The 27,633-nt window shown below is 38.2% G+C and overlaps 1 protein-coding gene and 1 pseudogene across 2 annotated transcripts in view; both read left to right on the top strand.

Annotated features, from left to right (window-relative positions):
• Positions 1-27,633, top strand: part of DCX (doublecortin) — a 338,315-nt gene that overhangs the window by 48,494 nt on the left and 262,188 nt on the right. For both annotated transcript variants that reach the window (XM_049704493.1, XM_049704492.1), the window contains exon 2: positions 25,521-25,591. The gene's annotated coding sequence lies outside the window, so the exon portion shown is untranslated. The remainder of the gene's footprint in view (positions 1-25,520; positions 25,592-27,633) is intronic.
• LOC125962897 (cAMP-regulated phosphoprotein 19-like) lies at positions 499-11,655 on the top strand (annotated as a pseudogene).

Genomic DNA, 27,633 nt, shown 5'->3' with positions numbered 1-27,633 from the left:
TATGTTGGATGCATAAACATTTATAATTGTTATATCTTCTTCTTGGATTGATCCTTTGATCATTATGTAGTGGCCCTCCTTGTCTCTTGTAACAGTCTTTATTTTAAAGTCTATTTTATCGGATACGAGCATTGCTATTCCAGCTCTCTTGATTTCCATTTGCATGGAATATCTTTTTCTATCCCTTCACTTTCAGTCTGTATGTGTCCCCAGGTCTGAAGTGGGTCTCTTGTAGACAGCATATATATGGGTCTTATTTTTATATCCATTCAGCCAGTCTTTGTCTTTTGGTTGGGGCATTTAATCCATTTACATTCAAGGTTGTTATCAATATGTATGTTCCTATTACCATTTTCTTAATTGTTTGGGGTTTGTTTTTGTGGGTCTTTTTCTTCTCTTGTGTTTCCCGCCTAGAGAAGCTTCCCGCCTACAGTATTTGTTGTAAAGCTGGTTTGGTGGTGCTGAATTCTCTTAGCTTTTGCTTGTCTGAAAAGCTTTTGATTTCTCCACTGAATCTGAATGAGATCCTTTCTGTGTAGAGTAATCTTGGTTGTAGGTTTTTCTCTTTCATCACTTTAAGTATATCCTGCCACTCCCTTCTGGCCTGCAGAGTTTCTGCTGAAAGATCAGCTGATAACATTATGGGGATTCCTTTGTATGTTATTTTTTGTTTTTCCCTTGCTGCTTTTAATATTTTTTCTTTGAATTTAATTTTTGTTCATTTGATTAATATGTGTCTTGGTGTGTTTCTCCTAGGGTTTATCCTGTATGGGACTCTGCGCTTCCTGGACTTGGGTGACTATTTCCTTTCCTATGTTAGGGAAGTTTTCCACTATAATCTCTTCAAATATTTTCTCAGACCCTTTCTTTTTCTCTTCTTCTTCTGGGGCCCCTATAATTCAAATGTTGGTGCGTTTAGTGTTGTCCCAGAGGTCTCTGAGATCATTTTCAATTCTTTTCATTCTTTTTTCTTTACTCTGCTCCTCAGCAGTTATTTCCACCATTTTGTCTTCCAGCTCACTTATTCATTTTTTTGCTTCAGTCATTCTGTTATTGATTCCTTCTAGTGTATTTTTCATTTCAGTTATTGTGTTGTTCATCTCTGTTTGTTTGTTCTTTAGTTCTTCTAGATCTTTGTTAAAACACTTCTTGTATTTTCTCAATCTATGTCTCCATTCTATTTCCGAGATTCTGGATCATCTTTACTATCATTACTCTGAATTCTTTTTCAGGTACATTGCCTATTTCCTCTTCATTTATTTGGTCTTGTAGGTTTTTACCTTGCTCCTTCATCTGTGACATATATTTTTGCTGTCTCATTTTTTTGTGTTTTATGTGAGTGGGATTGTGTTCCTGTCTTACTGGTTGTTTGGCCTGAAGCTTCCAGCACTGGAGTTTGTAGGCTGGAGTTTGTTTGATAGAGCTGGTTCTGGGTGCTGAGATGGGGACCTCCGTGAGACCTCACTCCAATGAATGATCCTTGGGGTCTGAGGTTCTCTGTTAGTCTAGTGGTTCGGACTCAGAGCTCCCACCATAGGAACTATGGCCCAACCCCTGGCTCGTGAACCAAGATCCAGTTCACTTGGGGGTTCCTCCCATCTCCTTGGGCATTAGGGTCCCACACCAGTGGCAGCAGGCACCCTAGTTGTGGGGAGATGCTAACTCCTTGTCTTTTTCCACACTGCCATCTTCTGCCCTCCTTCTTAATCACTAACCCAGACATCAATCTGTTATGTAAGCAAAGAAACAGGAAGCTACAGCAGAGCTTAAGGAAGCTTTTGAGGGTCTTCTGTACAAATTAAATAACCTGATATATCTTAATAATATTTAGATTAAATGCAATAAGTAATTTTTAAAAGTATGTGCTGAGAGAAAAGGGAAAAGGAACTTATACTGAAAGACCAGGATGGAGGTGTTTTTGATTTATTCAGACCCTGGAGTTGATACTGCATAATCAGTTATGTCAATGCCCTCCAGCCAAAGGCCACTGGGAACACACTTGTAATTGGTTTTCTTGCTCGTTGCAGGGAGAGAGAATGCATGTCATGGGGCTCCATGGGCCACCCTACCATAAGAGTTTAGAAAGGACTTAGTATATAGGATTTGGGTTCATGTTAGGGGATTTGGGGAAGGATTCAAGGAAGAGGTCTTTTCTCTGGATATAGATGCTGTCAGGAAGCAGAGGTAACGTCATGATTGGATATCTCAGTAAATCTTACCTAGAAGAAGGGAAGACTAGCATGAGGGTCAAGCTCTCAATGGTACGTACAGAAGCAGCAGTCACCAATATTAGCTAGAATAGGGGAATAGTTAGTCGTTTTTGTGGCTCAAACCACATTTACATTTTGTGTGTGTTCAAACATGATTACATAGTGGTCTTTTTCTTTTTTTGGTGTTGACATATTGTATTCACAGAGTGGCCTTATTTGGTGTTCATGATCTGTAAGAGTGTTTATGTTTAAGAAGAGAATACCAAGATCTAGTTGTGAATGCCGGGGCAGCTCCTGGATGTCACAGCCTGTTTTTCTCTTTCTCAGAAATATTATCTACTCCTACCACATTTCCTCTGTTTCCTTATTGAGTTCTTACTGTAAAATCAGACATTTTCTAAGATTACTATTATAAGAGGGAAGGGAAGAGAAACTATCATTTATTGAGTACGTATCTTAGGCATTGTTGTGTATATAGTGATACATACTATCATTTATTTATTTATTTTTAATTAATTTATTTTTGGCTGTGTTGGGTCTTTGTTGCTGTGTGTGGGCTTCCTCTAGTTGCGGTGAGCGGGGCCTACTCTTCGTTGCAGGGCGGGGACTTCTCATTTCAGTGGCTTCTCTTGTTGCAGAGTACAGGCTCTAGGCATGTGGGCTTCAGTAGTTGTGGCTCGTGGGCTCTAGAGCACAAGCTCAGTAGTTGTGGTGCATGGGCTTAGTTGCTCCACGGCATGTGGGGTCTTCCCGGAGCAGGGATTGAACCCGTGTCCCCTGCATTGGCAGGTGGATTCTTAACCACTGAACCACCAGGGAAGTCCCCATAATATCATTTTAAAATAATAAATAACCCTGAGGCAAATAGCATCTACATTTTACAGAGGAAGAAACGGGCTCAGAGAGAATACATAACTTGTTCAAAGTCACACACAGCTGGTAAATAGAGGCTGATTTTGAATCCAGATCTGTCTCCAAAGCCTAATGTACTTTCTGCTCTACCATGTCGTCTTGCAGGAGATTTAGGAATACAGACTATTCTTTATGTCTGTACTATTTATTTAAGAAAATATTATATTCAGAATTGAAACTTGGAGAAGTAACAATTCCTTGAATTCACAGTTTTATTGACTATTTTTAGGTTAGATTATATATGTCAGATGGCAGAACCTATATAGGAAGCACATGATATTATAGTCCTGTTCCACCAGACACTGTAAATACCCAGAGGAAACAGAACAGCAAAGAACTAAAGTATTGGGGGGCCGCCTTGTGGATTCTCTGCCCTAGAAGGAATTTAGGAACTGGCCATTTAGAGAAAGTGTTTCCTGGATGTGAGCTTCTAGGTATAAGGATCAGTTCCATTTTAGTTCCTACAGCTTCTGCCACTTGGCGAAGACATGCAGGCTCAGACTTGCTCATCTCTAGGAGCCGTCTGACTATCAGGCAGGGGGAAATACAAAGAACGCTGGACTCGCAGCTCAGTCACTCAGCGAAAGTCAGCCTTCCTACCAGTCCCTTTCTGACCTAATATTCTAGTCTAAATAATGAGCTCTTACGTAGATAAGTTTCTACTTTATAATCCAGTTCCAGGAACCAAATCCTCCTCATGAGAAGTCCTCACGTTAGTTCTGTTTTCCATGACACTGGGTTGTGGACAAAGAATGTCTCCTAACGTTTCAGTAAACCAAGGATGTTGCAGCCATAAAACCATCAGCCACTGCAGCCCCCAACCAGTGCACCTGAGGGGAATTCAGGATGGAGAAAAACAGGATACTGGCCCTAGATAGTGAAAGTGCATATCAAAGGAATAAATTCAATGAGCCCAGACTCTTGCATCTTCCCGTACACAGAAAGACACTAAAATTATTAATTTGAGATGTCTATTTTTGTGATTAGCAGTAATCTTTTAACGTTCAAACTACATGTTTGTTTGTTTAGCAAAAACTCCTATATTTCCTGGCTCCTCCCTTACCTCTTTGGAACAGTCCCTCAGAGGCTTACCCCAGGCTTAAGTCCTCAGTAAGTCCACCAAATGAAACATAATTCTCTACTTTTAGAGTGTACATTTTTCTCTCAGTCAAGAGGGTTTCTTGTTAAAAGACAAATACATATGTATTTATTTTGTTTGCTATTTCCAAATCTCTCTCCAAAAGGATTGTACTACTTTTGGAGATGAAGAAAGAAAATTTCAACAGGCATACTCCTCTTTTCACATTTAGTTACATTGCTTCAAGGATTTATTATATCTACGTGACTGACCACCCCCTTTATGGAGTTCTATAAATGTTCAAACCTGGGAATTCAAATCTTGGAATCAGATAGACTTAGTTTGAACCCCAACTCTTCTGTTAAACTACCTTGGCCAAAACACTTAACCTCACTGAACCTCAGATCCTCATCCCCAAAATGGAGATAATAATATATATCTCAGAAGTTGCTGGGAGGGTGAGATGCTGGATATTAAGGCCAAGGAAAGTGCCTGAAGCAAATTGTTCACAAAGTGGTAGCTCATTTTTTGAAATTCAGGCAAAATTCACATAAGGTTAACCACTTTAAAGTGTACAATTCAATGATATTTAGTACATCCACAGTGTCATACAGACATCACCTCTATCTAGTTCCAAAACATTTTCCTCATGGCCAAAGGAGACCCAGAGTGGTAGTTCCTTTATAGCTCAAAAACTGCTTTGCACCCTGTGGGGGCATCACAGTGAAGACATTAAGTTCACAATCTAAGGCTGATTAAGTACAACACTCCATTCACTGTTCTCTGATCTCTGGTGTGATGCTATCTGTAAAAGTTCAGCAAAATACAGGTATAATTCCTAGCCTACTTGCTTCAAGGGTCACTTTCAGGATTTTTCATCTCACAAAGTCAGCCTGCAGGGTTTTTGTATAACTCAGTTGCCCTTTCCATCCACCATCATACGATGAAGTTTCATTTAAGCACTTTTCTCAGCTAGGTTCTATGCCAACTTCTTGTAAAACAGTTTATCATTGACCCAGACTAGGTATTTGCTAATTCGCTCAGAATTAATTGTGCACTTTAATAATTTTCATTGAATCGGTTCCCATATCTGTAGCTTTTATAACCACAAGTACTAGCTGCATACTGATTAAAAATTTCCCATCAGCTGTATATGAGATATGACTATAAATTTTCTTTTTAATTTTCCTTCTATGACTCATAAACTGGCTTAGGAGCAATTTCAAAAAGGAGTAAAAGGTTTGCAAGTGACAGTGGTATCCATGGAATAAATGTTGTTTTTCTCTTAGGAAAATACCCAGATGTATATACATTCTGATTTGTTAAAATGGTCTTGTTATATTACAGTCACAGTTAATATTCTCCATTTCAACATTGCTGTTAGAATCCTCATTCTCTATGAGAAATTTCAGCACCTTTTTAAATTTCTAGAGTATAATTATGTAAGCTTTTTTACATTCAGCTTTTTTTTTTAAAAAAAACAGTTTTTAATGATACAGTCATGTGTTGCAATGGGTAAAATATTCTTTACAGATAGATAGTGAGAAGAGCAGTTAGTACTCTTCATAATGTGTCAATTGCTTGTTTTGGCATAGTGCTAGAAGTAGAGAACACAAGGCTAGAAGTCTGTCAGGAAACCCGGGTTCTAGTCCTCAGCCTGCAACTAAATAGCTATGTAATTTGGGGCATGTCACAACTTCATACAGAGACCACAGTTTTCTAATGTGTCACATCATTATGTTTCTTCTGTGTACCTCATTAAGATGCTGCAAAGACAAACCCAATATTTTCCAAGTTTAACTGATTACCTTCACCACCTCTTCTCCCAACTCTTCTTCCCAAATCTTGTCTTTTATGCTCCTAATTGTCTCACAAATCGTTCTTCTTTATTCCATTCTCATTGTCCTAGGTCAAATCCTATTCATCTCAGTCTTCTGGACATTGCAATAGACTGGTCAGCCTGCCCTCATTCTTGCCCCCCTACAAACCATCCTCTACAAGAGTTGTATACTGAAAACACAATCTGTGCCATTCCCTGGCTTAAAACATGAAATGGCTTCCCATTGTAAAGTGATAATGTTTACTTTTTAAGTATGGTATATAAGGTTCATCAGATACAGCTTCATTCTACCTTACCAACAGTGAACCCATAACACACCATAGGAGATTACTTGTATCATTCAAATCTTCAGTAATTCTACCATAGCAAATGTTTAAGATGCACCATGCCAAATCCCTGGATCTACCTGACTTCAGCTCAGCATGGTGGAAGTTCAATGTATGATTGCCAATGTCCTGAACCAAGAACAAATCACAGCATTTCTCTGCTCTTGCTTTCTTGGAAGCCACAGAAGGCTTCTCAACTGTACAGATGCAACTTAAAAGTATGGGAAGTTTAATGTCCCAAGGATGAAGGACACTTCTCAACTGAAGGAGGACAAAAGTCAATAGATAAATGCCCCATCTTCCCTGTTTTGTGGTGGAACAATTCTGAGGTCTGTTCTATACAGTTAGAGAGTTCCTAGAAGGATTGAACTCCAGTTACCCACAACAGTTGCACCCTATTTCTTTGGGAGGTGATTCTTGGGGTCACTTCCCAGATACACCACCCATACCCAATCCTTGTTTCAAAATCTGCCTTCTGGGTAACCCCAGTTAAGATACCTCCTTGTTTTTGCCTACGTGATCTTTTGACCATTAAGAACTATGCTAGGGCTTCCCTGGTGGCATAGTGGTTGAGAGTCCGCCTGCCGATGCAGGGGACACGGGGTCGTGCCCCGCTCCGGGAAGATCCCACATGCTGCGGAGCGGCTAGGCCCGTGAGCCGTGACCTCTGAGCCTGCGTGTCCGGAGCCTGTGCTCCGCTACGGGGAAAAGTATGCTAAAGTCTTCTAACATGATAGTGATTTTGTAACTTTCTCCTTTTATTTCTATTACATTTTGCTTATATATTTCAAAGCTCTCTTGTTAGATGCCTAAAGGTTCATGACTATTTCATCTTGTTGGGGATAAAACCACCATAATGTATCTCTCTTTGTCCCATTAATTTATTCACCTTGAATTCTCTTTTATATGATATTAATATTGATACATTTGCTTTATTTTCTTAGCATTTGCCTAGCATATCTTCTTCTATTTTCAATTTTTATTTCAGCAGGTCTCTTATAAACAAAACATAAGTGTATAGATGAATTAAATTTTCCAATCTGATGGTAAAAATGAAAAATATGCCAACACATTCTATTAGCAAGGCTGCAGAGAAAGTCACTCTCATATATTACTGGTGGGAATGCAAAGTAGTACAATCCTTTTGGAGGGAGATTTGTAACTGTCTAACAAAATTAAGACATATGCATTTGTCTTTTAGTAAAGTAATCCTATCCCTAGGAATATACCCTGAAAATAGACCTACAATAAGATAAAAATATATATGCACAAGGTTATTCATTACAACATTTTAATTTCAGAATACTGGAAACAAACTAAATGCTCATGCAGGAGACTGCTTGAATAAAATATGGTACATCACACAGTGGAATACTATGCAGATGCAAAAAAGAATGAGAGGGCTTCCCTGGTGGCACACTGGTTGAGAGTCCGCCTGCCAATGCAGGGGACATGGGTTCGTGCCCCGGTCCAGGAGGATCCCACATGCCACGGAGCGGCTGGGCCCGTGAGCTATGGCCTCTGAGCCTGCACGTCCGGAGCCTGTGCTCCGCAACGGGAGAGGCCACAACAGTGAGAGGCCCGCATACCGCAAAAAAAAAAAAAAAAAAAAAAAAAAGAATGAGAAAGAACTTTATGAACTGACATGGGGTGATTTCCAAGATATATTGTTAAGTGAAGAAAGCAAAGTGCAAAATAATATGCTACCTTTCATGTGTAAAGAAACATGAAAAGATGTATACATTCTTTTTTTTAATATTCTTTAAAAACAATGTATATATACATATAACTGAATCACTTTGCTGTACAGCAGTAATTAACACAACACTGTAAATCAACTATACTTCAATTAAAAAATGACTATCATTTTTTGATGCGTTCAAGCAAAGGAAGGTATTTGGGTCTAAAATATTAGATTCTCAGGATGTCGCAGAGCTGGAGAAGCAGAGTAAGAGGGAGCAAGAAGTATGTCCCCAGAAGTCCCCGAGGCAACCTCCACAGAGAAGCAGAAGGAAATGGAAGATAAAGTAACTAGTCCAGAGAAAGCTGAAGAAGCAAGATTAAAAACAAGGTATCCTCATCTGGGACAAAAGCCCAGAGGTTCAGATTTTTTAAGGAAATGATTGCAGAAAGGGCAAAAAGATTTTGATTCTGGGGATTACAGCATGGCTAAAGCAAAAATGAAGAACAAGCAACTTCCTACTACAGCCCCAGATAAGACAGAGGTCACTGGTGACCACATTCCCACTCCACAGGACCTTCCTCAGCGGAAACCATCTCTTGTTGCTAGCAAGCCGGCTGACTGGTTTAAAGAGCTGAAATGCATGAATCTTCTAATTCCCATTATTTCCTCTTAATATGTTACTTCTCCACTTTTTGTTTCCTTTCACTCAGTCATTTGAGAGTGATGGCTTTGCAGGTAGCTGTAGTGTGTGCTGCTATTGTAAGGTAATATACATGTGTAGAGTTTTTGATTAGCTTAGCAGTGCACTAATGAAAAGAACATGTTGGAGCAATGTAAAGTAATCTACTTGAAAAGAATTGTATGTATTACCCAACTCCTAGTGTAGGGCTGGTTCCAACAAGTAATAAGCAAGTTTTACAATTTTAATATTTTGGCTTTCTTTAACTAATCTTAATTATAGCTTTGTATGTTACTCTTATCTAAAATAAACTCTATTGTATTGAGTTCTTCTGTATTTTCCTTTTGGATTTTGTGAAGCAGAAGTTTAAGACCACAAGTTAGAAGAAAGGTGACATATTTCAAACACAAAGAGATGGGGCTCCAAAAGATTTGCATCCTGTGCTTGAACTTGATTGGCCTTAAATATGTTTCAGCTTTAACAATAGAATTTTGCTTGGGCAATATTTGCCCATTCTGGTACAACTTATGTGACTCTAGTGCATAACAGCCACTGTTGAAGCTAGTATTCTTATTCAGGTCTATAGTGTTAGAATACCTTTTGTTGTTGAATATGTGAATGAAGTGTGCATGTGCATTGACTGTTGAATTCACTTTTGTGCCATTTTTGTAAATACAATAGTTTTGCACAACCTCTCAAAAAATATTAGATTCTCCAGATTCTCTTAATCCATTTGCAAAGAATTTTTATCTATGAATCAGGGGTCTTAAGAAACTTGGATCCTGAGTCCTGTGGACCTTCTTTATTTCTGATGAATTTGTTTTTGTGAATGATGTTGATTTCATACACAAACTTGCTTGCACCTAGAGCTATGGTAATGTCACTGGACTTGATTATAAATGAGTTTTAAAAGTTTGGATATTTCATTTCATTTTGGGATACATATCTCCGTGGAGAAGTTGTTTTGATGATAAAACTTATGTTGAGGGAAAAGGCTTTTTGGCCAAGTTCCTAGACTGACACCATATTTTTTGTTTGTTTGTGGTCTAGGTCAGTCCTGAAACTAAAATCATCAGTATGTAACAACTGTGTATGTATATGGACATGTATACATATACATAGGTGTGTGTATGTGCTCATTACACATATATGGATATACATGCATATATATGAAAAAAGAAACATGAAAAGATATGCTAGAAACTAATGAGATTGGTTACGTACAAGAGTAGCTGGGAACAAAGTGGAAAGGAGGGGATATGGGAAAAGAGTAGAAGAAATATGGAAGAGTGATCATACTTTTCTAAATATACATTTTTACATAGTTCTGACTTTTATAACCATGTTAATATTCACATGCTGAAAAATAAATAAAATCAACAAAGATGGGGCATGGCAAGAAAAATGTAATACAAACAGAAACAAATGAACCTAATTTTATTTCAAATGAATAACATAACATAGTGAATAACAAAGTGTGTGTGTGTATGTAGAGAGGAAGTCCAAGACTTAAGTAACTGAAATACAGTATTTTGACTATATACCTTATGAAAACCCCAGGAAAGAAACTTGGACTCCTGATGATGTATGATTTAGAGCCAGCAACTTCTGAGCTTTATTTCCTGCCTTTGTAACCTCCTGCAGCCTTCTGGTAAAGCTTACCCCCAACCCCACCCCCGCCATTTCACAAGATCATGCAACCTCTTGCTGCCTCTTTAAAATCTTGCATTGGACAAGAGCCTCTTTTAACTCCTGTGCCAGTGGGACTTTTCTCCTTATAAAAAGCCTGCACACTGCTATTCATTCTCTCTCAGTTCTGGACTTTCTCCCAGAGAGCCATGCACCCTGCCCCTTGCCTTGAGATTTCCTCACCTGTTTGAATAATGCAGTTGTGTTTTTTTCATAGAAAAAGATGACTGTTACGAGTTTCAACATTTGAACCAACATCTGAGCTCCCCCATGACACACTGAAGTTGCTATAACATAAATTAAGAATAAAGATGGAATTGGAAACCAATATTGTATTTTTGTTGATAGGTTTGATTTTCATAGTTGTATGGGTTAGCAATTCTGCAGCTAATATATGTATTCTGAGATTGAGTAAATAAGTTAATATACCATCCATAATGTTGGAGAAGGGAACAAGAGGGAAGCCTAGGACAAACCTCATGGAGTTAGATTTGAATTAGAGTTATCAGTGTTAATTCATGGTTTTTGAAAGATAGATTGATAGATACAGAAATATGGATGTGTGTATGTGTGTATGTATACATGCATGTATATCCTAGTTTTGTCCACTGAGAGGTAATAGAAGCAAACGATATTCTAGTACCAATGAGCACACCCAGTGCCCAGATCTTGATTTCTAAATATGATTCTACAGCAAAGGAATAAGGCTTGCTTAAAGAAATTACTGATTCCAGTTCTAGGGAAGGTAAAATATAAGATGATTCTGTAACATCTTGTGGTATTTGAAAGTAAAGAAGTTCTCAAAGAAATCACAGGGAAGATATCAATAAGTTACAGACAGGATGCTTTTACATAACCACATTAAAATTATCAGTCAATGGTATATATTTTTTTGAATTTTATTTATTTTTTTATACAGCAGGTTCTTATTAGTTATCTATTTTATACATATTAGTGTATATACGTCAATCCCAATCTCCCAATTCATCTCACCACAACCCCTGACTTTCCCCGCTTTGTGTCCATATGTTTGTTCTCTACATCTGTGTCTCTATTTCTGCCTTGCAAACCGGTTCATCTGTACCATTTTTCTAGATTCCATAAGTATGCGTTAATATACAATATTTGTTTTTCTCTTTCTGACTTACTTCACCCTGTATGACAGTCTCTAGGTCCATCCACGTCTCTACAAATGACCCAATTTCGTTCCTTTTTATGGCTGAGTAATATTCCATAATCAGTGATATATTATTATCTCAATGCAGACCTTATTTATTTATTTTAAAATTTTATTTATTTTATTTATTTATATTTGGCTGCGTTGGGTCTTCATTGCCACATGCAGGCTTCCTCTAGTTGCGGCGAGCAGTGGCCACACTTTGTTGATGTGCACAGGCCTCTCACTGTGGTGGCCCATCTTGTTGTGGAGCACAGGCTCTAGGCACGTGGGCTCAGTAGTTGCAGCATGCAGGCTCAGTAGTTGTGGCTCGCAGGCTCTAGAGCGCAGGCTCAACAGTTGTGGTGCATGGGCTCAGTTGCTCTGCGGCATGTGGGATCTTCCCAGACCAGCACGTGGGATCTTCCCAAACCCGTGTCCCCTGCATTGGCAGGCAGACTCCCAAACACTGCGCCACCAGGGAAGCCCCTGCAGGCCTTATTTAAATTTCACTATTTGTCCCAATAAGATGGTACTCTGTAAAACTGTAAGAGCATACTGTCTGCAACTTACTCTTTTTTTTCTTAACATCTCCATTGGAGTATAATTGCTTTACAGTGGTGTGTTAGTTTCTGCTTTATAACAAATTGAATCAGTTATACATAAACGTGTCCCCATGTCTCTTCCCTCTTGCATCTCCCTCCCTCCCACCCTCCCTATCTCACCCTTCTACGTGGTCACAAGCTGATCTCCCTGTGCTATGTGGCTGCTTCCCACTAGCCATCTATTTTACGTTTGGTAGTGTATATATGTCCATGCAACTCTCTCACTTTGTCCCAGCTTACCCTTCCCTCTCCCCATATCCTCAAGTCCATTCTCTAGTAGGTCTCCATCTTTATTACCATCTTGCCCCTAGGTTCTTCATGACCATTTTTTTCTAGGTTCCACATATACTGGCACATGTATACAATGGAATATTGCTCAGCAATAAAAAGGAATGAAACTGAGTTATTTGTAGTGAGGTGGATGGACCTAGAGACTGTCATACAGAGTGAAGTAAGTCAGAAAGAGAAAAACAAATACTGTATGCAACTTACTCTTAAACATTTCAGAGAAAAGTTAGAGACAGAAAATAAAAGTGGTTTAAACATTAACATTTGGGGAATCTGGGTGAATGCTATACCAGAATTATTTAACTAGTTACGGAACTTTTTGTAATATTCAAATTATTTCATAATTTAAAGTTAAAAAAGTTTTTCATTCACAGGGTCTTCCCCTAATAGAGTAATTTAACCTATTAATATTTATTGTAATTACTGGTACATTTTTCCATAGTACTACTATCATTTTTATGTTTTTTGTCATTTTTCTTCTTTCATTTCTCTTTTCTTCCTTTTAGCTGGGTTGATGATTTGATTTGTTCTTTTATTTTTCTTCTTGTACTTTCAAAGGTGAATATGCTCTTTCTATGGATCTGGTTAGTTCTCAGCATACACATTTATATCCTTTTTTATAAATCAAAGTATAAATTTCATTAGAATCTATATATTCCCTTGTTTTAGACAATAACCTTTGCAACTTTACAATTTCTTTCCCTTTGTATCTCAAGTTGATATCTCCCAAGATTTTAATTCTAAGTAATTATAAAAAAATACTTTGACCTTATGTATCTACAGTTATTTAGCCCTAACTACTAACTTTACTGGTTTTGTTGCTTTTTTCTTCATTACGGAAGCTTTTGGGATTTTTTAAAATCCTTTTTTTAATTCATTGTGGCAAAATGTCACCACAATGCATTTTATATATGTCTTCTTTGTTTACCTTGCTTAGCACTTATCTTTCCATCTGAAGAATACTACCTTTTATCATTTGGGGGGAATTATCTTCTATTATTGATTTATTAACTTCCTCTTCTCTATACTTTCTAGTCTTTTGGAATTCCCGTTACATGGATGTTGAACTTCTGGACCTAATCTCCATATCTATAATTGCTTTATCAAAATTTCTATTTCTTTTTCATTTTGCATTGTTTTGTGAGAATCTTTTAGTTTGATGTTATAAGCCACATTTTTTTCTCTTCTGCTGTTCCATAATGCTATTACAAAGATCCATTGCATTCTTTGTTTTGATTCCCTTTTATTTATGTAGTTTCCAGGGCTTATCATTTTTCTTAACATCTTTACTGGAGTATAATTGCTTTACAATGCTGTGTTAGTTTCTGCTTTATAACAAAGTGAATCAGCTATACATATACATATATCCTCATATCCCCTTCCTCTTGCATCTCCCTCCCACCCTCCCTATCCCAACCCTCTAGGTGGTCACAAAGCATCGAACTGATCTCCCTGTGCTATGTGGCTGCTTCCCACTAGCTATCTATTTTACATTTGGTAGTGTATATATGTGCATGCCACTCTCTCACTTTGTCCCAGCTTACCCTTCCCCCTCCCCGTGTCCTCAAGTCCATTCTCTACGTCTGCGTCTTTATTCCTGTCCTGCCCCTAGGTTCTTCAGAACCTTTTTTTTTTTTAGTTTCCATATATATGTGTTAGCATACAGTATTTGTTTTTCTCTTTCTGACTTACTTTACTCTGTATGACAGACTCTAGATCCATCCACCTCACTACAAATAACTCAATTTCCTTTCTATTTATGGTTGAGTAATATTCCATTGTATATATGTGCCACATCTTCTTTATCCATTCATCAGTCGATGGATCTTAGGTTGCTTCCATGTCCTGGCTATTGTACATAGAGCTGCAATGAACACTGTGGTACATGACTCTTTTTGAATTATGGTTTTCTCGGGGTATATGCCCAGTAGTGGGATTGTTGGGTCATATGGTAGTTCTATTTTTAGTTTTTTAAGGAACCTCCATACTGTTCTCCATAGTGGCTGTATCAATTTACATTCCCACCAACAGTGCAAGAGGGTTCCCTCTCCTCCACACCCTCTCCAGCATTTATTGTTTGTAGATTTTTTGTTGATGGCCATTCTGACTGGTATGAAGTGATAGCTCCCTGTAGTTTTGATTTGCATTTTTCTAATGATTAGTGATGTTGAGCATCCTTTCATGTGTTTCTTGTTAATCTGTATATCTTCTTTGGAGAAATGTCTGTTTAGGTCTTCTGCCCAGTTTTGGATTGAGTTTTTTGTTTTTTTGCTACTGAGCTGCATGAGCTGCTTGTATATTTTGGAGATTAATCCTCTGTCAGTTGCTTCATTTGCAAATATATTCTCCCATTCTGAGGGTTGTCTTTTCATCTTGTTTCTGGTTTCCTTTGTTGTGCAAAAGCTTTGAAGTTTCATTAGGTCCCATTTGTTTATTTTTGTTTTTATTTCCATTTCTCTAGAAGGTGGGATAAAAAGGATATTGCTGTGATGTATGTCATAGAGTGTTCTGCCTATGTTTTCCTCTAACAGTCTTGTAGTGTCTGGCCTTACATTTAGGTCTTTAATCCATTTTGAGTTTATTTTTGTGTATGGTGTTAAGGAGCGTTCTAATTTCATTCTTTTAAGGGTAGCTGTCCAGTTTTCCCAGCACCACTTATTGAAGAGGCTGTCTTTTCTGCATTGTATATTCTGGCCTCCTTTATCAAAAATAAGGTGACCATATGTGCGTGGGTTTATCTCTGGGCTTTCTATCCTGTTCCATTGATCTATATTTCTGTTTTTGTACCAGTACCATACTGTCTTGATTACTGTAGCTTTGATTCCTGTAGCCTGATTTGATTCCTGTAGCCTGATTCCGCCAGCTCCATTTTTCTTTCTCGAGATTGTTTTGGCTATTCGGAGTCTTTTGTGTTTCCATACAAATTGTGAAAATTTTTGATCTAGTTCTATGAAAAATGCCACTGGTAGTTTGATAGAGATTGCATTGAATCTGTCGATTGCTTTGGGTAGTAGAGTCATTTTCACAATGTTGATTCTTCCAATCCAAGAACATGGTGTATCTCTCCATCTGTTGGTATCATCTTAAATTTCTTTCATCAGGGTCTTACAGTTTTCTGCGTACAGGTCTTTTGTCTCCCTAGGTACGTTTATTCCTAGGTATTTTATTCTTTTTGTTGCAATGGTAAATGAGAGTGTTTTCCTTTTTTTCCTCTCTTTTTTTTAACATCTTTATTGGAGTATAATTGCTTTACAATGGTGTGTTAGTTTCTGCTTTATAACAAAGTGAATCAGTTATACATATACATACGTTCCCATATCTCTTCCCTCTTGCGTCTCCCTCCCTCCCACCCTCCCTATCTCACCCCTCCAGGCGGTCACAAAGCACTGAGTTGATCTCCCTGTGCTATGCGGCTGCTTCCCACTAGCTATCTACCTTACGTTTGGTAGTGTATATATGTCCATGCCTCTCTCTCGCTTTGTCACAGCTCACCCTTCCCCCTCCCCATATCCTCAAGTCCGTTCACTAGTAGGTCTGTGGCTTTATTCCTGTCTTACCCCTAGGTTCTTCATGGCATTTTTTTCTTAAATTCCATATATATGTGTTAGCATACGGTATTTGTCTTTCTCTTTCTGACTTACTTCACTCTGTATGACAGACTCTAGGTCTATCCACCTCATTACAAATAGCTCAATTTCGTTTCTTCTTATGGCTGAGTAATATTCCATTGTGTTTTCTTAATTTCTCTTTCAGATTTTTCATCATTAGTGTGTAGGAATGCAAGAAATTTCTGTGCATTAATTTTGTATCCTGCTACTTTACCAAATTCATTGATTAGCTCTGGTAGTTTTCTGGTAGCATCTTTAGGGTTCTCTATGTATAGTATCATGTCACTGGCAACCAGTGACAGTTTGACTTCTTCTTTTCCAATATGTATTCCTTTTATTTCTTTTTCTCCTCTGATTGCTGTGGCTAGGATTTCCAAAGCTATGTTGAATAATAGTGTTGAGAGTGGACATCCTTATCTTGTTCCTGATCTTAGAGGAAATGCTTTCAGTTTTTCACCATTGAGAATGATGTTGGCTGTGGGTTTGTCGTATATGGCCTTTATTATGTTGAGGTAGGTTCCCTCTATGCCCACTTTCTGGAGAGTTTTTATCATAAATGCGTGTTGAATTTTGTCAAAAGCTTTTTCTGCTTCTATTGAGATGATCATATGGTTTTTCTTCTTCAATTTGTTAATATGGTGTATCACATTGATTGATTTGCATATATTGAAGAATCCTTGCATCCCTGGGATAAATCCCACTTGATCATGGTGTATGATCCTTTTAATGTGTTGTCGGATTCTGTTTGCTAGTATTTTGTTGTGGATTTTTGCATCTATATTTATCAGTGATATTGGTCTGTAATTTTCTTTTTTTGTAGTATCTTTGTCTGGTTTTGTTATCAGGGTGATGGTGGCCTCATAGAATGCGTTTGGGAGTGTTCCTTCCTCTGCAATATTTTGGAAGAGTTTGAGAAGGACTGGTGTTAGCTCTTCTCTAAATGTTTGATAGAATTCACCTGTGAAGCCATCTGGTCCTGGACTTTTGTTTGTTGGAAGATTTTTAATCACAGTTTCAATTACATTACTTGTGATTGGTTTGTTCATATTTTCTATTTCTTCCTGGTTCAGTCTTGGAAGGTTATACCTTTCTAAGAATTTGTCCATTTCTTCCATGTTGTCCATTTTATTTGCATAGAATTGCTTGTAGTAGTCTCTTAGGATGCTTTGTATTTCTGCGGTGTCTGTTGTAACTTCTCCTTTTTCATTTCTAATTTTATTGATTTGAGTCCTCTCCCTCTTTTTCTTGATGAATCTGGCTAATGGTTTATCAATTTTGTTTATCTTCTCAAAGAACCAGCTTTTAGTTTTATTGATCTGTGCTATTGTTTTCTTTGTTTCTATTTCATTTATTTCTGCTCTGATCTTTATGATTTCTTTCCTTCTGCTAACTTTGGGTTTTATTTGTTCTTTCTCTAGTTCCTTTAGGTGTAAGTTTAGATTGTTTACTTGACATTTTTCTTGTTCCTTGACATAGGCTTGTATAGCTATAAACTTCCCTCTTAGAACTGCTTTTGCTGCATCCTGTAGGTTTTGGATCATCGTGTTTTCATTGTCATTTGTCTCTAGGTATTTTTTGATTTCCTCTTTGATTTCTTCAGTGATCTCTTGCGTTATTTAGTAACGTATCATTTAGCCTCTGTGTGTTTGTGTTTTTTATGTTTTTTCTGCTGTAATTGATTTCTAATCTCATAACGTTGTGGTTAGAAAAGGTGCTTGATATGATTTCAGTTTTCTCAAATTTACTGAGGCTTGATTTGTGACCCAAGATGTGATCTATCCTGGAGAATGTTATGTGCACACTTGACAAGAAAGTGTAATCTGCTGTTGTTGGATGGAATGTCCTATAAATATCAATTCAATCTATCTGGTCTATTGTGTCATTTAAAGCTTCCGTTTCCTTATTTATTTTCGTTTTGGATGACCTGTCCATTGGTGTAAGTGAGGTGTTAAAGTCCCCCACTATTACTGTGTTACTGTCGATTTCTCCTTTTATAGCTGTTAGCAGTTCCCTTATGTGTTGAGGTGCTCCTGTGTTGGGTGCATATATATTTATAACTGTTATATCTTCTTCTTGGATTGATCCCTTGATCATTATGTAGTGTCCTTCCTTGTCTCTTGTAACGTTCTTTATTTTAAAGTCTATTTTATCTGATATGAGTATTGCTACTCTGGCTTTCTTTTGATTTCCATTTGCATGGAATATCTTTCTTCATCCCCTCACTTTCAGTCTGAACGTGTCCCTAGGTCTGAAGTGGGTGTCTTGTAGACAGCATATATATGGGTCTTGTTTTTGTTTCCATTCAGCAAGCCTATGTCTTTTGGCTGGAGCTTTTAATCCATTCATGTTTAGGGTAATTATCAATATGTATGTTCCTATGACAGTTTTCTTAATTGTTTTGGGTTTCTTTTTCTAGGGCCTTTTCTTCTCTTGTGTTTCCCACGTGGAGAAGTTCCTTTAGCATTTGTTGTAGAGCTGGTTTGGTGGTGCTGAATTCTCTTAGCTTTGGCTTGTCTGTAAAACTTTTGATTTCTCCATCGAATCTGAATGAGATCCTTGCCAGGTAGAGTAATTTGGTTGTAGGTTCTTCCCTTTCATCATTTCAAGTATATCTTGCCAGTCCCTTCTGGCTTGTAGAGTTTCTGCTGAGAAATCAGCTGTTAACCTTATGGGAGTTCCCTTGTATGTTATTTGTCGTTTTTCCCTTGCTGCTTTCAATAATTTTTCTTTGTCTTTAATTTTTGCCAATTTGATTACTATGTGTCTCGGTGTGTTTCTCCTTGGGTTTATTGTGTATGGAACTCTCTGCGCTTCCTGGACTTGGGTAGCTATTTCCTTTCCCATGTTAGGGAAGTTTTCAACTATAATCTCTTCAAATATTTTCTTGGGTCCTTTCTCTCTCTCTTCTCCTTCTGGGACCCCTATAATGTGAATGTTGTTGCATGTAATGTTGTCCCAGAGGTCTCTTAGGCTGTCTTCATTTCTTTTCATTCTTTTTTCTTTATTCTGTTCCACAGCAGTGAATTCCACCATTCTGTCTTCCAGGTCACTTATCCATTCTTCTGCCTCAGTTATTCTGCTATTGATTCTTTCTAGTGTAGTTTTCATTTCAGTTATTGTATTGTTCATCTCTGTTGCTTGTTCTTTAATTCTTCTAGTTCTTTGTTAAACATTTCTTGCATCTTCTTGAACTTTGCCTCCATTCTTTTTCTGAGGTCCTGGATCATTTTCACTATCATTATTCTGAATTCTTTTTCTGGGAGGTTGCCTATCTCCACTTCATTTAGTTGTTTTTCTGGGGGTTTATCTTGTTCCTTCATCTGGTACATAGCCCTCTGCCTTTACATCTTGTCTATCTTTCTGTGAATGTGGTTTTTGTTCCACAGGCTTCAGGATTGTAGTTCTTCTTGCTTCTGCTGTCTGCCCTCTGGTGGATGAGGCTATCTAAGAGGCTTGTGCAAGTTTCCTGATGGGAGGAACTGGTGGTGGGGAGAGCTGACTGTTTCTCCAGTGGGCAGTGCTCAGTAAAACTTTAATCCGCTTGTCTGCTGATGGGTGAGGCTGGGTTCCCTCCCTGTTGGTTGTTTGGCCTGAGGCAACCCAACACTGGAGCCTACCTGGGCTCTTTGGTGGGGCTAATGGCGGATGCTGGGAGGGCTCACACCAAGGAATATTTCCCAGAACTTCAGCTGCCAGTGTCCTTGTCCCCACAGTGAGCCACAGCCAACCCCTGCCTCTGCAGGAGACCCTCCAACACTAGCAGGTAGGTCTTGTTAAGTCTCCCCTGGGGTCACTGCTCCTTCCCCTGGGTCCCGATGTCCACACTACTTTGTGTGTGCCCTCCAGGAGTGGAGTCTCTGTTTCCCCCAGTCCTGTCGGAGTCCTACAATCAAATCCCGCTAGCCTTCAAAGTCTGATTCTCTAGGAATTCCTCCTCCCATTCCCAGGTTGGGAAGCCTGATGTGGGGCTCAGAACCTTCACTCTGGTGGGTGGACTTCTGCGGTATAAGTGTTCTCCAGTTTGTGAGTCACCCACCCAGCAGTTATGGGATTTGATTTTACTGTGATTGCGCCCCTCCTACCGTCTCATTGTGGCTTCTCCTTTGTCTTTGGATGTGGGGTATCTTTTTTGGTGAGTTCCAGTGTCTTCCTGTCGATGATTGTCCAGCAGCTAGTTGTGATTCTGGTGTTCTCACAAGAGGGAGTGAGAGCACGTCCTTCTACTCCGCCATCTTGATTCAGGGCCCTATGATCCTTTTAATGTGCTGTTGGATTCTGTTTGCTAGTGTTTTGTTGATGATTTTTGCATCTATGTTCATCAGTGATATTGACCTATAGTTTTCTTTGTGACATCCTTGTCTGGTTTTGATATCAGGGTGATGGTGGCCTCATAGAATGAGTTTGGGAGTGTTCCTCCCTCTGCTATATTTTGGAAGAGTTTGAGAAGGATAGGTGTTAGCTCTTCTCTAATGTTTGATAGAATTCGCCTGTGAAGCCATCTGGTCCTGGGCTTTTGTTTGTTGGAAGATTTTTAATCACAGTTTCAATTTCAGTGCTTCTAATTTGTCTGTTTATATTTTCTATCTCTCTGGTTCAGTCTCCGAAGGTTGTGCTTTTCTAAGAATTTGTCCATTTCTTCCAGGTTGTCCATTTTATTGGCATAGAGTTGCTTGTAGTAATCTCTCATGATCCTTTGTATTTCTGCAGTGTCAGTTGTACTTCTCCGTTTTCATTTCTAATTCTATTGATTGAGTCTTCTCCCTGTTTTTCTTGATGAGTCTGGCTAATGGTTTATCAATTTTGTTTACCTTCTCAAAGAACCAGCTTTTAGTATTATTGGTCTTTGCTATTGTTTCCTTCATTTCTTTTTCATCTATTTCTGATCTGATCTTTATGATTTCTTTCCTTCTGCCAACTTTGGGGGTTTTCTGTTCTTCTTACTCTAATTGATTTAAGTGTAAGGTTAGGTTGTTTATTTGAGATGTTTCTTGTTTCTTGAGGTAGGATTGTATTGCTATAAACTTCCCTCTTAGAACTGCTTTTGCTGCATCCCATAGGTTTTAGGTCATCGTTGTTTCATTGTCATTTGGTTCTAGGTACTTTTTATTTCCACTTTGATTTCTTCAGTGATATCTTGGTTACTTAGCAGTGCATTGTTTACCCTCTCTGTGTTTGTATTTTTTACAATTTTTTCCTGTGACTGATATCTACTCATATAGCATTGAAGTCGGAAAAGATACTTGATACGATTTCAGTTTTATTAAATTTTCCAAGGCTTGATTTGTGACCCAAGATATGACCTATCCTGGAGAATGTTCCATGTGCACTTGAGAAGAAAGTGTGTTCTCTTGTTTTTGGATGGAATGTCCTATAAATATCAATTAAATCCATCTTGTTTAATGTATCATTTAAAGCTTGTGTTTCCTTATTTATTTTCATTTTGGATGATATGTCCATTGGTGAAAATGGGGTGTTAAAGTCCCGTACTCTGATTGTGTTACTGTCAATTTCCCCTTTTATGGCTGTTAGCATTTGCCTTATGTATTGAGGTGCTCCTATGTTGGGTGCATAAATATTTACAATTGTTATATCTTCTTCTTGGATTGATCCCTTGATTATTATGTAGTGTCCTTCTTTGTCTCTTGTAATAGTCTTTATTTTAAAGTCTATTTTGTCTGATATGAGAATTGCTACGCCAGCTTTCTTTTGATTCCTGTTTTCATGTAATATCTTTTTCCATCCCCTCACTTTCAGTCTGTATGTGTCCCTAGTTCTGAAGTGGGTCTCTTGTAGACAGCATGTATACGTGTCTTGTTTTTATATCCATTCAGTCAGTCTGCGTCTTTTGGTTGGAGCATTTAATCCATTTACATTTAATATAGTTATTGATATGTATGTTCCTATGACCATTTTCTTAATTGTTTTGGGTTTGTTATTGTAGGTCTTTTCCTTCTCTTGTGTTTGCTGCCTAGTGAAGTTCCTTTAGCATTTCTTGTAAAGCTGGTTTGGTGGTGCTGAATTCTCTTAGCTTTTGCTTGTCTGTAAAGGTTTTAATTTCTCTGTCAAATCTGAATGAGATCCTTGCTGGGTAGAGTGATCTTGGTTGTAGGTTTCTCCCTTTCATCACTTTAAATATATCCTGCCACTCCCTTCTGGCTTGAAGAGTTTCTGCTGAAAGATCAGCTGTTAACCTTATGGGGATTCCCTTGTATGTTATTTGTTATTTTGCCCTTGCTGCTTTTTATATTTTTTCTTTGTATTTAATTTTTGATTGTTTGATTAATGTGTGTCTTGGCGTGTTTCTCCTTGGATTTATCCTGTATGGGACTCTCTGCACTTCCTGAACTTGATTGACTATTTTGTTTCCCATATTAGAACAGTTTTCAACTATAATGTCTTCAAATATTTTCTCAGCCCCTTTCTTTTTCTCTTCTTCTTCTGGGATCCCTATAATTCGAATGTTGTTGTGTTTAGTGTTGTCCCAGAGGTCTCTGAGACTGTCCTCAATTCTTTTCATTTTTCATTATCCTGCTCTGTGGTAGTTATTTCCACTATTTTATCTTCCAGGTCACTTATCCCTCCTTCTGCCTCAGTTATTCTGCTATTGATTCCTTCTAGAGAATTTTTAATTTCATTTATTGTGTTGTTCATCATTGTTTGTTTGCTCTTTAGTTCTTCTATGTCCTTGTTAAATGTTTCTTGTATTTTCTCCATTCTGTTTCCAAGATTTTGGACCATCTTTACTATCATTACTCTGAATTCTTTTTCAGGTAGACTGCCTATTTCCTCTTCATTTGTTTGGTCTGGTGGGTTTTTATCTTGCTTCTTCATCTGCTGTGTGTTTCTGTCTCTTCTCATTTTAGTTAACTTACTGTGTTTGGGGTCTCCTTTTTGCAGGCTGCAGGTTCGTAGTTCCCTTTGTTTTTAGTGTCTGCCCCCAGTGGCTAAGGTTGTTTCAGTGGGTTGTGTAGGCTTCCTGGTGGAGGGGACTGGTGCCTGTGTTCTGTTGGATGAGGCTGGATCTTGTCTTTCTGGTGGGCAGGACCGTGTCTGGTGGTGTGCTTTGGGGTGTCTATGAGCTTATTATGATTTTACGCAGCCTCTCTGCTAATGAGTGTGGTTGTGTTCCTGTGTTGCTAGTTGTTTGGCATAGGGTGTCCAGCACTGTAGCTTGCTGGTCGTTGAGTGGAGCTGGGTCTTAGTGTTGAGATGCAGATCTCTGGGAGAGCTTTCATCGTTTGATATTATGTGGAGCTGGGACGTCTCTCGTGGACCAATGTCCTGAACTCGGCTCTCCCACCTCAGAGGCACAGGCCTGACACCCGGCCGTAGCACCAAGACCCTGTTAGCCACGCGGCAGGTTTGTTTTGCCCAATGTGCAGCAAGCCAAAATGGTGAGACACCCAGGTTTGCAGCAAAGTGAGGAGACGGGAGAGCAGGTCTCAAATCTGCTCCAAAAAGGCAAGGGGCTTGGGTGTTTATGGGATAAAGAATAAAGAAGCAGGGCTGTCTGAGGCACAGGTTAACAGGAAAGGTGATTAGAAAAAGCTGCCATTGGTTTTGTTTTATGTCAGCATTTTCTTTGTTTATGGGTCTGATAACTTCTCCTATTCTTCTGAGAACATTACTTATAGTTATTTTAAAATATTTTTTCATTTTCCATTATTTATTGTTTCTTCCGATTGTAGTTTTTCTGTTTATTAATTTTGGTTTCCTACATGATAACTGTTATTTAAATATTACTTGGTGTTTCTTGCTTGTGTGCTTATCTTTGTTTTTGAGATTCCTTACTAGCCTCTCTATAGATGTTGTTTTTATAAAGTAAATCCTGCCTCTGATATTGTGGGGAAGAATCATAACATGCTCTAGATGGAGTGTGCCAGTAGTTTATCTTTTAGGTGTAGTAGCTAAGTAGTATTTACACTTATTCTGAGCAAAAGATAGCAGCAAAATTTGTACACAGACTAAAGCATTATATAGGAACTAATCCCCAGAGGCACAGTTATCCAAAATGCTCTGAATACAGCTCTTTGTTTATTATGCTAAAATTCCCAAGGGCTCCTTCTTGATCTTTATATCACTGATGCTGGTCTTGAAGATCTCTAAACCACTCTTGTTAACACTGTGGTCTTCACATATATTTTGGACTGTGGTGTATTCTAGTTTTGTTTTTCTGACTATACTGGGCATGATTCTCAATCTAAACACTCATGTGTGCTGGAACTATCACATTCTTTATTTCCTATGTATCAACTACCTACTTCTCTGAACTCTATACCCCCTTGGTAATTTTGGTGTGTGTGTGTGTGTGTGTGTGTGTGAGAGAGAGAGAGAGAGAGAGAAGGAGGGAGGGAGGGAGGGAGGAGGGGCGAGAAGAGTATCATGATTATGATTCTGAGTCCCAGATCTGGTCATAACATCTTATCAGTATCAACACATAAGAGCTGCAAGGGTTACTGTATATAATCAGAATCAATATTAGGGTTTCCTAATTTACTTATTTGTAAAACCTATAGCCAGAGGAGCATGTAGGATCAACATAAGAAGGTTGCCCGAGTCACATATATGTAAAACCTATACCAGAAGGTTGGGAATAACAGAGCTAATTGTGCCCTCAATCAGCATATACCTAAGACAAATATGTTGAGGTTTTCTAAGTGTAAGAACCCTGAAGGTGCATAGCTTGATGGTACTTGTTCCCACTGAAGGACTATATGAGGGCCCTCCATTCTTCTAAGGCTTGAATATTGTCTCTGGCTGGATCCTTGCTGCTGAAAACTGAGAGCTCTACCAGGCTGCCTGCATTAAATTGGAATCAGATCTCATGCCAGACTGAAAATAATAACACATTATAACGGTAATTATATCCAGCATAAGTCAAATAAATAAAGTATAAATTACAATTACCCTTTTAAAAAATTGTGCTGTTTATTAAAGCTTGTACTTCCTCTATAATAATTCATTTTTCACATTTTTCATATTTTGTTTTTAAAGACCATGTGCACTAACAAACTAACCAAATAATATAAAAGTTATCTTTTTTAAAGTGAAATACTGTAGTTGGTTCATAGTTTTTCAAAGCTCTTCTGATATGAAAATGATTCTATGACTGTTTAAAATGATTCTGTTATTGGTTAAAGTTGTTAATCAGTTAAACCAGAAAAATGGCCCCGTTCCCCATTTCTTCATTCTTAGGGTACTTTTCTATTACACTGCACTCTGATGATTGATATCCTTATCTACCCCTGTCCTACCAGGCTATGAGCTCCTTTAGGAGATGGGTCCACTCTCACTGTTTTTGTATCCTTAGGGCCTAGCTCACTGCCTGAAGCATTATAGCCATTCATTACGTACCCGGTGAATAATTGAATGAATTAATGATTAATTGCCAGCTCTATGTCAGTCAGTGAAAACTTACAAATTTATCAGTTATTTTTTTTTTCAGGAATAGCAACATTGATACTTCCTGATTCATAAGAACTCTTCCAGTCATACAAAAGTCATAGCAACATAAAGGTAGGTAATTTTTTGCAGAAAACAGTCAGTTGAGATAGACACAAGACTGCCTAAATGCCTTAAAATTACAACTAGGAAATATTAGTCCTCTACATATCTAAAAGTAGAAGTTCCCTTTCTTTCTTCCTTTTTCAAAATGCATACCTCATCTCATGCAAAGTGTTAAGCTGTTAAAGTTTCTAAATGAACAAGCTGAGAGAGAGAGCTCATAGTACAGGTATGATAAGAAACACTGCATCCCACTGGTATCCTAATTTTAGCCTGTGGTGATTTCGTTTGGGGCTAGACTGCCTGGTTCTTTTTAATGTGATTGGTGACAAGCTGTGGTCCATGCCCTAAATGTGTTTACAATCTAGTCAATTGGGTAGAATTCCTTTATTCAGTATTTAGTGAGTACCTGCTGCGTGCTAGGCTCTGTTCTAGGGCCTAGGGATATAGTAGTGAACAGAAATAGCCAAAAAGTCTCTGCCTCACAGAGCTCTCATACCTGGCTACATCTCATGCCTTGCCTCCTTCACTTAACTCACATTAAATTTTTTTTCCACATTTCTAGCCAGGCTACTTACAAGTAGGGCCCTGAATATTAATTCCTTTGGTGAATAAGAATTAGTAATAGAGTTTCCCTTTTGAGACAAGACCCCCTTTTCCCTTGATGATAAGAACATAAAATTGGATAAGTTGTCAACCAAATACTGAGTATTTGTTTTAGGAACCTTTTCTTTCTCCACTATACCTTCTCTCCTAAGAAATAAGGCCCATCTGTAATCCACACAGATGGTGAACTCTGTCATTGCTGTGGTGTGATGGACTGACAACTGTAACCTTGGAATCATTTCATTGAGATTGGTGACATAGAGCTTCTGATTGTTCTTGTGGCTGCTCTCCTAACTTCAGGGGAATGAGTATAAATGAAGATGAGGAAGGAATACATCTACACTATCCCTTCCAGTCCAACATACTAAATTAGAGCTAAAATATTGGAATATGTGGAAAATGTAGTACAGGTACTGCAAGTTGGTTAGCATGTCAGGTAAAACACACAAACACACATACACACATACACAAAACTATCTTTTATGGTCAAAGTGGGACTATGACCCTGTTGTCACTAATTATAAAGAACTGAGGATTTTTCTTATTTCCAATATTTTATTACTAAACTGTTCAAACATACAGAAAAGGTGAGGGCTTCCCTGGTGGCGCAGTGGTTGAGAGTCCGCCTGCCGATGCAGGGGACATGGGTTCGTGCCCTGGTCCGGGAAGATCCCACGTGCCGCGGAGTGGCTGGGCCCGTGAGCCATAGCCGCTGAGCCTGCGCGTCCGGAGCCTGTGCTCCGCAACGGGAGAGGCCACAACAGTGAGAGGCCCGCGTACTGCAAAAAAAAAAAAAAAAGAAAAGGTGAAAGAATTTTACAGTGAACACCCATATTCTCACCATCTATATTCTATAATTAACATTTTATTTAACTTGCTTTATCACACATTCCTCTATCTATCCATCCCTCTATCCATCCATCAATCTAGAACTGAGGATTTAAAGTACTTTTCCCAGGTTTACTCAAGGAATCAGGTATACAAATAGACCTCCTGATTGCTAGACCCTTGCCCTATGCTTTGCCTTGAATTTAATCTCTTTCATTTGTCAAATTGAATTTAGTTTTCAAATACTGATAGCTTTGTAAAGACTAATCTTTTCTATTAAGCTCTTGCCTAATTAAAGGGGATTAACTTGGGTAGAAGACTTCTGATGATTTATTTATTTAAACATTCTTGTAATTGCTAGTATGTGTTCAGAAACTCAGATAAAACATGAATTTCATTCATCTTAATAAGATATGCTTATAATAATAATTCTATTAAACGTCATTTCTAATCCCCGAATTCGCTTGACTTAAGCCAGGGAGATTCTACTGTTGCCAGCATCTTTTTGTGGACTGTACATGGTAAATTAATTATAAGATTTAAAACATGATTATCTCTATTCATATTTGACCTGATCTTTGTCCTTTTCACCCTTTCAATTTTCTTTTGTACAGTCAGTT

Source organism: Orcinus orca, chromosome X, assembly GCF_937001465.1.
Source record: "Orcinus orca chromosome X, mOrcOrc1.1, whole genome shotgun sequence".
NCBI classification, from domain to species: domain Eukaryota; kingdom Metazoa; phylum Chordata; class Mammalia; order Artiodactyla; family Delphinidae; genus Orcinus; species Orcinus orca.
Note: the sequence above shows the minus strand (reverse complement) of the source record. Positions and strands in the feature narration are given on the sequence as shown.